This window comes from Durio zibethinus, chromosome 27, assembly GCF_047325235.1.
Source record: "Durio zibethinus cultivar Kanyao isolate XHJ-2024 chromosome 27, ASM4732523v1, whole genome shotgun sequence".
Lineage (NCBI taxonomy): Eukaryota > Viridiplantae > Streptophyta > Magnoliopsida > Malvales > Malvaceae > Durio > Durio zibethinus.
Genome location: NC_143188.1, coordinates 13,940,124 through 13,949,925, shown reverse-complemented (window position 1 = coordinate 13,949,925; position 9,802 = coordinate 13,940,124).

Sequence of the window (9,802 nt, the reverse complement as noted above, 5' to 3'; positions counted from 1 at the left end):
AAATTATCATAATTTTTAAAGTGATCATCCTCTACCAAATGCCACCTTAAAGCATCTTCTCACTTATCTCTTTTGTTTTTTTTTTTTTTTTATATATATACTACTTAATTTTAGAAAATTATCACTCATATAGCAAGGCTTTGTTTTGTAGTAATTAGTTGTGGCCATTGGTGGCCCAAGTAATTTTTTTTCTCTTTGCTACCATCAATCGGAGGAGGAGGATAGTGTATTGATTGAGGATCGCTTCCTCCATGAACACATGATATCGGTGGTTTGCTTGATTAGATTTCTCTAAATCTCTTATTGACTTTCTTTCCTACAATAAATACCCAAAATAATTTTTTTTTGACAAACTCAAAAGAGAAATAATTAAGAAGAATGTTTCATAGTTTTTTTTTACTAAATAATAAACAATGTTGGGAATAGTGACTTAAATCTCATAATAAATTTATTCGTGATTGGCTAAATATTGCTTGATGGATAAAAAGACTTGCAAAAGAAAATTTTTAAGAGAAAATGGATTCTTAATAGGTAGTTGAACTTGTAAAAGAAGAATTCTAAGAGAAAAGAGATTCTTGATAGGCAAGTTAGTATGCTTATAAATAGGTGAAGTCTCTATAGGGTTAAGTGTCATAATATTTAGATATAGGGATTTATCGCTAGACATTGACTTAAGAAGTCGCCACCAATCTTTTTTACTAGGTGTAATTGGCCACCTAGGGAATCTATCCTTTTAAGGAACTCCTAAGCTTGACAAGGGTCCCTAAAAGAATAGGTTTGGGTTTACTAACCAAAACAGGGTTCAGGAGTCAGTTACATGTGGGGAAGGTTATAACACCCCCATATGCCTATTGAAAGATGATGCCAGCTTGATTTCATGTTATCCATTAAGCCTTAAAAATTTTACCAAGTATTTAATTATTGGAAATTATCCTTAATTGACTCCAATACTTTTGGCAAAAAATTAAGAAAATTCTTTAACCTCAAGAGTATACAAGAAAACTATTGTTTCACTTGCAGAGGCTCCATCGTCAGATGATTTAACATTAAAAAAATTTTTAAGAAAAGAAAAGGACCAAAGGAACTCATGCTTTTATACAAAGAAAATTGATACTTTCAACTCTTCCTTTAAAAATATTTTTTTCAAATTTTATTTTTAAGGAAAATTGGTACTTTCAACTTTTCCTCAAGAAATGCTTTTTTTGAAAATTTTATTTCCAAGGAAAATTGATACTTTCAACTTTTCCTTTAAAAATATTTTTTTTTTAATTTTTATGTTCAAAAGAAATTGATACATTCAACTTTCCTTCAAAAAATATATATTTTTAAAATTTTTATTTTAAAGAGATCATTGAAAAATTAAAGGATGTTTAATTAAATAAATAACTTATTTTAATTAAGTCATTAAATAAATAAAAGAAAAAAATCAATAAATAAATAATAAAACTAAATGAAAAAGAAAAAAAAAACCATTGGCGCAGTTTAGCTCAACTGAAATGGCTCGGCTTGAGGCACAAAGACTGGCTCAGAAGTGCAGCTTGGTGGCTCAGTTTGCAGCTTTGCTCAGCTGGAACCCAAGTAGAGACACGGGTTGCCGATTCGGGTTGTGCTATGGGTCGGGTTGTCCGCTTGAAAACGTGCGGATCTTCTAGGATTAGTAAGGCCAAAACGGCATCATTTTCAATGGGTATATAAGGCTAATTCTCAGCCTTTCCAGCAGAATTCTTTTTTCCCTTCTCTTTCTTCCCCTTCTTTCCTCTCCTTCTCTCTCTACCCAGATGAACATCGGTTGAATCTTCATCGGATTTTGGAAAATGTCACCAGAATCTAGGTTAGGTCATCGAAAGTTCGTCAAAAAATTCAGCTTTCATCGAAATCTTCACGAATTCTAGAATTCCTTATCAAAAAATTCAAACAGTGTCAAAAAAGTTGCCAAAATATTCAACCGACACTAAAAAATTCATTGAAAACTGGAAAATTTCTAGAAATTTTCCAAACAAAAAAATCACCAAAAAAATTCAAAAAATTCCTAATAATTTTTTGACCACTTTTGCACCTTTTAAATACTGTTTTTTTTTTTTTTTGCTTTTCTTTTCTCTATTTGCTTTTTGTTTGTGATTTTTTTTTTGTATTTTTTATTTCTCTTCTCTGTGTGATTTCTCTGTAATCTTTGTGCTAATTTATAGGAAAATTTAGAAGAATCCCTGATTAACTCAACCTTTGATAAGATTTTGATATTATCAGAAACTTCAAATTTTCCTTAAACAAATTCAATCCCTTAAAAAAACTACAAACATGCATTTACACAGCAAAATTTTATCTTTTCCTTTTTTTTTCTTTGCTAATTCCTAAAATAAAATAAATAAGAATAAAATAAAATAAAATAACAAACACCTAGGCCTAACTACTTGGCCCTATTGAACCGAGGCTACGGGGCTTAGGCCTAAATCTTATCAAACCAGGCCCAATGGGCTCGGGCTCAAATCGATTAGGGTGTCTACAGTTACACCTCTTTGCACATTTTTTGTGAAACAAGAATTGTGCAAAGATGTAGACACCCAATCAAAGCTCAAACCAATATTTCTCTTTTTTTTCCTTTTTTTTTAAATAAATCAAATTCCTCTAAACAGAAGCTTACAACTTTTGAAAGAAATAAATGCTCTTCTAAACAAAGGCACCACAACTTTGAAAAATAAATTACTCATTAACAATCATGTCCATAGGAGTCATAGATCAGATCTAATAAAATTTGTAATGGAAACTCAAAAATTCACAATTTGAGTTCAAAAATCAAAAGGTTCAGATTTGTAAAAATTCACTGAAATTTGATTGTCAAAATTTCAGTTTCACAAAAGTTTGATTTGCAAAATCTCAAGATTCGTATTTGCAAATTGCAAGACCGTCATCTAACATTTCTCATTCAGATTTTGGAGATTCACATATAGAAGTTCGAAGCTTCTCACTCAAGTTCAAAGGTTCACCTAAACTTAGGATTCACATCCAAAAAGTTTAAAGCTTTTTGTTTGAATTTTGGAGATTCACATCCAAAAATTCAAAACTTTTCATTCTAGTTCGAAGATTCACATCTGATGAAATTTAGGGTTTCACATCTCAAAGATTCTCATTTGAAACTCAAAGATTCTCACTTGAGTTCAAGGATTCACATTCGACCAATTTTGGGTTTTATACCTCAAAGATTCTCTTTTGAAATTCAAAAATTCTCATTTAAGTTAGAAGATTCACATTCAACCAATTTTGGGTTTTATGCCTCAAAGATTCTCATTTGAGTTAGAAGATTCTCATTTGGAAACGTCTTAAAGATTTTCATTTAAGACTCAAAGATTTTCATTTGAAGATTTTTTAAAGATTCTCATTTAAAGATTTTTTAAAGATTCTCATTTAAGAACTCAGGACTCTTATCAAAAGATTCACAATTTCTTTTTAAGGTGACTTAAAATTTTATATGTCATGATCAGGGATGCAAGTGCAACAATCTGAATTCACACAATAATGTAGATGTCATATCCTCAATCATGATTTCAATGTTTGTTGGCTGATGTATGTCCAAACAAACCTTTGAATATTCATCAAATCATGTACATGTACTTTTCAAATGACAAAGCAAATATAATGTATGTGATATAGATAAATGTCATGAAATTCTAATTATTTGTGGTAATATGGTTCTCAAGACCCAGCCATCTCACCTTTCACAAGTTTCATCAACTGATCTTCATTATTTTCACCACGTAATCACTATTCATAGATTTCTCAGTAGTACTATTTCAAAACAAATTTTATCCATTAATCCACACTATTTTCATCTTTTGATCACCATTCATAGGCTTCTTAGCACTAGCAATTCTAGAATGAATTTTATCCATTGATCCTTATCATTTGATCACAATACATAGGTTATATCGACCAATCTATCTCTATATTCTTCTCTCGATCACATCATCCTTTTAGATTTTTGCCCTCTATTCATCTTGTTGAGTGATCTATCACCATGTTCATCATTTGGCCATCCCATGTGTCTTTTTTCAAGTTTCTACCATCTTTTCATCATTTTTGCCTTCAATCATCCTAGATTTCTTTTCAAAGGAATGCAAGAACCTTTTAAGCACATATTCATTCATTCATTATCATTTTAAATCTTTACGAACACAATACAATCATACATTTTCTTGATTCATTCTAGGGATGTGAGAATAAAAGAGCACAAGGTGCACTAGGAGAAAAGCAATGAGACGTGAGTCCGATACAAAAGCAAATGGGGAAAAAAACAAGTTGGATGTATGTCATTAGGACAAATGAATATTCTAACAATTTTGAACATTAATCCAAGATTCTTTTTCAAAAACTCATTCCATTGACTGTCAAAATCATTTTGAGCTCATCAAACTTTACCCCAGCTTTGGAAAATCTTTAGATGCCTTAATTTTCTATATGTTTGAACTGTTCATCCAACTTTTAGCTTAGAGATTTGTCTACCCAAGTCATCCTTTCGAGTTTTCAGTTTGAGTCTTCTTTTTTCTCCTTTTATCTTTTTTCATTTTTTTTCATTTTTTTTCATTTTTTTCTTTTCTTTCATTTTTCAATTTTCATTTTTTCTCTTTTCTCTTTTTTTTTATCCTTTTTTCTTTTTTTCATCTTCCATCCACTATTAATATCTCTCACACATTAATCTCTAGAGCAATATAGCATGATTCAATTATTCCATCATGAGCATGCCTTTGCCCAACATATGATCATTCAATTTGAGCATTCACACTTGATCAAACTGGACTTTTCAAGGTTGTAATGTAGGGCATGGTGAAGGTCATAAAAAAATGGATAAAATAGGCTCAAAACATGTGTTTAAAGGTTTCAGAAACAAAGGATCATTTATTATTTGATGCAACTTGGTATTTTGCCCCATTCCACATTATTTCACTATTTTTTTCTTTTTCATCGATCTCATTCTTCACAAAATGATTCCTTTATTTTACCTTAAATCATGTATGGCATTTATCTCTTTTTTTTTTCTCTTTTTTCTTTGTTCTGCTTTTCTTTTTTTCTTTTTTTTCTATCTTTGAGACCTTTTAAGATTTTTTTTCTTTTTTTCCAAAAAAATGCCCCCGGTGTAGAGGGTGATCCTTGGTTAGGGTTCTTTAGAAAAAGAAATCATAATGGGCTCAAAGGGGTAACAATGAATGGTTTTTTGAATGGTAAAAGAAAGATGGTCATTTTTCATCTCAAATGTGAATGCTTTCTTTGAAGATCATTTATTGCATAAAAACAAGCTCATGGATCTTTATAACAGACTGTACATCTTCATGACATACCCATCTTATATCTGTCAGCAATTTTTTTTTCACTCAAATAATCTCTTCAAATCAATGTGAATGAGTTCTTAAAATTAAATTCCATAATTATTGCTAGCATCATTGTCTAAACATTCATCATTAACAATAGGAATGGAAATGAAAAGTTATGAAAGGTGACAAAGCATGAAAAAATGGTTAAATGAAAGAGAAAATGTAATGAAATGCATTATCCTTGCCTTTTATTAAAATGATAACAAATGAAATCCTATTGCATAAAAGAAATCCTAACATTACTTTAATAGAAATCCTAAAATGACAAGTAGCTTCAACCAGCCTTAACATCATTTTCTAGAATCATGCCCTTATGCAATCAGGTGAAGAATTTTTATTGACATCTTGCCCCCTGATCATCGAAACTCACTAAGCCTTTCTAGATCAAACTTTGCACCTTATGTTTGAAAGTAGGGTAAGTTTTGATAGAATGACCCACATTCCTATTATGATAATTGCATGTCGTATTAGTGTCATACCATTTTGGATAGGGTGGCTTTAATGGTTCTAGAATAACTGGAGATACCAAATTATTCTTGACCAGTTCTAAGAATAACTTAGTATAAGTCATGAGGATAGGGTCAATATGTGCCCTTTCTTGATTATCTTGAGATCTCTTTGAACCACTTACTTGGTTGTTAGGCTTTGAAATTGATGTAGTGATATGATGAGAATCATATGTAGGTACTTGAAAGATTGATTGATAAATTGGTAAGTAAGCTAGTTATGGATATGATTGGTAAGGGTAAGGTGAGATATTGTTCATAGCAGGATAGTATAGGGCGTAACCTTGTGGTGGATAAGGTTGATATCCCCTGAACTGTCTATTAAGGCTCGTAGCTTGAGCTTCACTCTCTTTTTTTTCTAGCAGTTGTTTAGTTTCCTCTATTTTCAACTTGCCATTTTTAATGGCATTCTCAATGATTTCAACTAAGATTACCATGTCGATGAAATTTTTCATGGCATTCCCTATCATCTTTTCATAATAGGGAGATTTCAAAGTGCTAACAAACAATATCATGGTCTCTTTCTCAGTTAATGGAGCCTGCACTTAAGAGGCTATGTTCCTCAATCTCTGGGCACATTCCTTGAATGATTCAGTTGCTTTCTTCTCTATATTTTGTAAAAAAAGGTGATCATAGACTAAGTCTATAATATGCCGATACTGACTAATGAAAGCATGGACCAAATCACTTTAAGAATGAATGCGGGTCTTGTCTAACTGGACATACCACCTAGCAACAGAGCTCATGAGGCTGTCTTGGAACACATGCATTAATAGCTTCTCATTATTAGGATGGGCAGCCATTTTTTAATAGTACATGGTAATGTGGGTCTTCAGATATTTTGTACCATCGTATTTCTCAAACTTTGGCACTTTGAACTTTAGAAGAATAATAACATTCGAGACTAAATAGAGCCCAGTTACATCTACTGAACCATAAAAATCAACTCTTTCCACGGGTTATAGCCTTTCTTTCAGCATACTACTCTTTTGGTCAGCTTTTAAGTCCCTCAGTGACTCACCCCCTTTTGATTTTGACTTTTCTTTCTCCTTTGGATTGTCTAAATCAAGGACCTGAATTGGTTTTACTACGTTTTTTATAACTACAGGATTTACATAACTTTAATACTATACAAGATTTGAAATTGATGGTATTCCAAGGTATGTGTACCCTACAAGATAGATGAACTACTATGATTATGGACCTTGTGCTGGTTGGGCTTGATGTGGCCTAAAACCATAAGGGCACAGTGGGTCATCCTCTTCTTGTGAGGGATGGTCTTGTTGGCTAGCATTCTCTTTTATTGCCTTCCCCTTGTTTAACTTGTTCAAAGCCTATAGAATTCTGTTTAATTCCCCTTCAAACTTCTCTTGGGCTTTCTCTACCCTCTCAAGATGATTGAAATTTTCTTGTTAATCTGTCTGGCTCGAGCCCTTGTATTATATTAGTGAGTAAGGTTGCTTGGTGGAGCTATCCTTGAACCTTGAGCACCACAATTATGATAAAAAATGTTATGCTTTATGCATGATATGTTGATGCATGAATGAAATGTACATTTTTATAGATGAAATAAAAATGACGCAGATGTAGAATGTTACGTATGACAATGAAAATGATACATGATATGGTAATACAAATGCACAAAGTTAAACGAACAAAATGGTTCATTTCATGGATGAAATTAAAATGATACAAATGCACATTGTTACATATGATGCACAAAGTGAAACAATTAAAATGGTTAGCAAGACACAAATTGTTCCTTTTTGTGTCCTAGTTTTGGGGTATATCTATCACTGGGTGGGAAGGGCTCTATCTTAGGGTTGCCCTCTTAAATGTACACTATATATTGAGTTAGGCGATTTTGACCACTAAAGGTTTCCAAATTATTCCTTACATCATCGTCTATCATAGAATAGTAAGGCAATCTGATCCTCACCCATCATAGGCTACCAACAAAAATGATTCAATTTGAGTAAGAGTATTTCACTAGCCACTACGGAGGCATTAGAGCCTCACGAAAGTATAGGTACTTTACTCCCTCTTAGAGGGATGAAACTCGGGAATAGAGCTCATGTTATGCATATGCATATGAATGATATAATTTGAAACATAAATAAATAAAATGAATAGAAAAGAAAGAAAAAGAAAAAAATCCTTACAAAGAATTCAATTTTATTAGGCTTTTTTGGATGACACGAATTTATTTGTTGACCTAACTCTCGGCTGTCCCCAGTGGAGTCGCCAAACTATCACAACGTTTAGATCTAAGGATTTATCGCTAGACATGGACTTAAAGAGTCACCACCAATCTTTTTTACTTATTGTGATTGGCCATCTAAGAAATCTATCCTTTTAAGAAACTCCTAAGCTTGACTAAGGGTTCCTAAAAGAATAGGTTTGGGTTTACTAACCAGAACAGGGTTCGGGAGTCGATTACATGTAGGGAAGGTTATAGTACTCCCATATGCCCATCGAAAAATGGTACCAGCTTAATTTTGTGTTATCCATTAAGCCTTAAAAATTTTACCAAGTATTTAATTATTGAAAATTATCCTTAACTGACTCCAATACTTTTGGCAAAAAATTAAGAAAATTCCCTCACCTCAAGAGTATACAAGAAAACTATTGTTTCACTTGCAGGTTTGATAGGAAATTGAAGAACTCCTATGATCATCTACTCTTCAGCAGGTCTTCCTACCTTATCAATCAGCCCTCTCTTTTTCCCCTTCTTTGCTATTTATACAGCTTTCATGTTTATTATCTGCCTGCCACTTAGTAGCGTTATGAATTTTTACTAATTTGTAAAAGTGGCAATGAGTCCATACTTACAAATTACAATAGGAGGTTAAAAATGGAAATTATCTGTTGTGCTTGTATCAGAACTTCTAATGTATTGAAATATGTAGGATTATGAGTTGCTTCGTACTTTTGGACAAAGAAAGTTTACAAGAGCAAGCATTCACTGATGGCCTTTAAGTTGAAGTAAAAAATTCTCAAGTTACGGAGGATCATCCTTAAATCGATGTTCAAGGCTAGTAGGTTAGTGATGTCATTCGCTAGTACATATATATCATATACCCCTTATAAAATCTGTAACATGTGCCAAGACAGCTTCACAAACTGCATGTAAAATTCTTGTGATAGAATCTATATGATCTTTAGTTAGCCTGTTAAAAGCAAAAAACAAAAGGGAACGGCAAAAAGGTGAAAAAAGGCACCTGAACTCAGATTCAAAAATCATCTAACCTCCTATCATTGAAAAAACATCAAAACTGACACTTTTTCGAATCACTAAAAGGGTAACAATAACATATAGGCCAACAGTTATGTGTGTAGACACCCAATTTGGTCCAGGCCCGGATCAATTAGGCCTGGTCCAAATGGGTAGGTCAAATTTTATCTTTGTCATTTTTATTTTTATTTTATTTTATATTTTATGTATATCCTATGTATTTATTATTTATTTATTATTACTAATATATATTTTTATTATTTTATATTTTATATTTTATTTATTTTTGTATTTTTATTTATCTAATTATATATCTGATATTATTATTATTTTTTTATTTATCCTATAATATATTTTTTTTTATTTATCTTTTCTAATTATCTATTTTTTTATTTGATTTTGGAGGGCTATGATTGAAAGTTGAAGAATCCTGCTGTGAGTGGGGATTCAATCAGAAGAGTCTAGATTGGATTCGAAGATTGAATCCCCGTCCAAAAAGGAATTGGGATTGATCAGAAACTCCTGATCAATCCCTATAAAAGGGACCCTCTGGAACAGATGAAGGACATAGAACAAACAATGAGCAAAGCTACTGATTTGAGAGAAAAGGAGGCGTATAGGAAGCTGAGAAAAGGTTTATGAGTGATCGGGGAGTTAGTAAAAATTTTTTGAGAATTTTTGGCGATTTTTTTTCTGGGAAT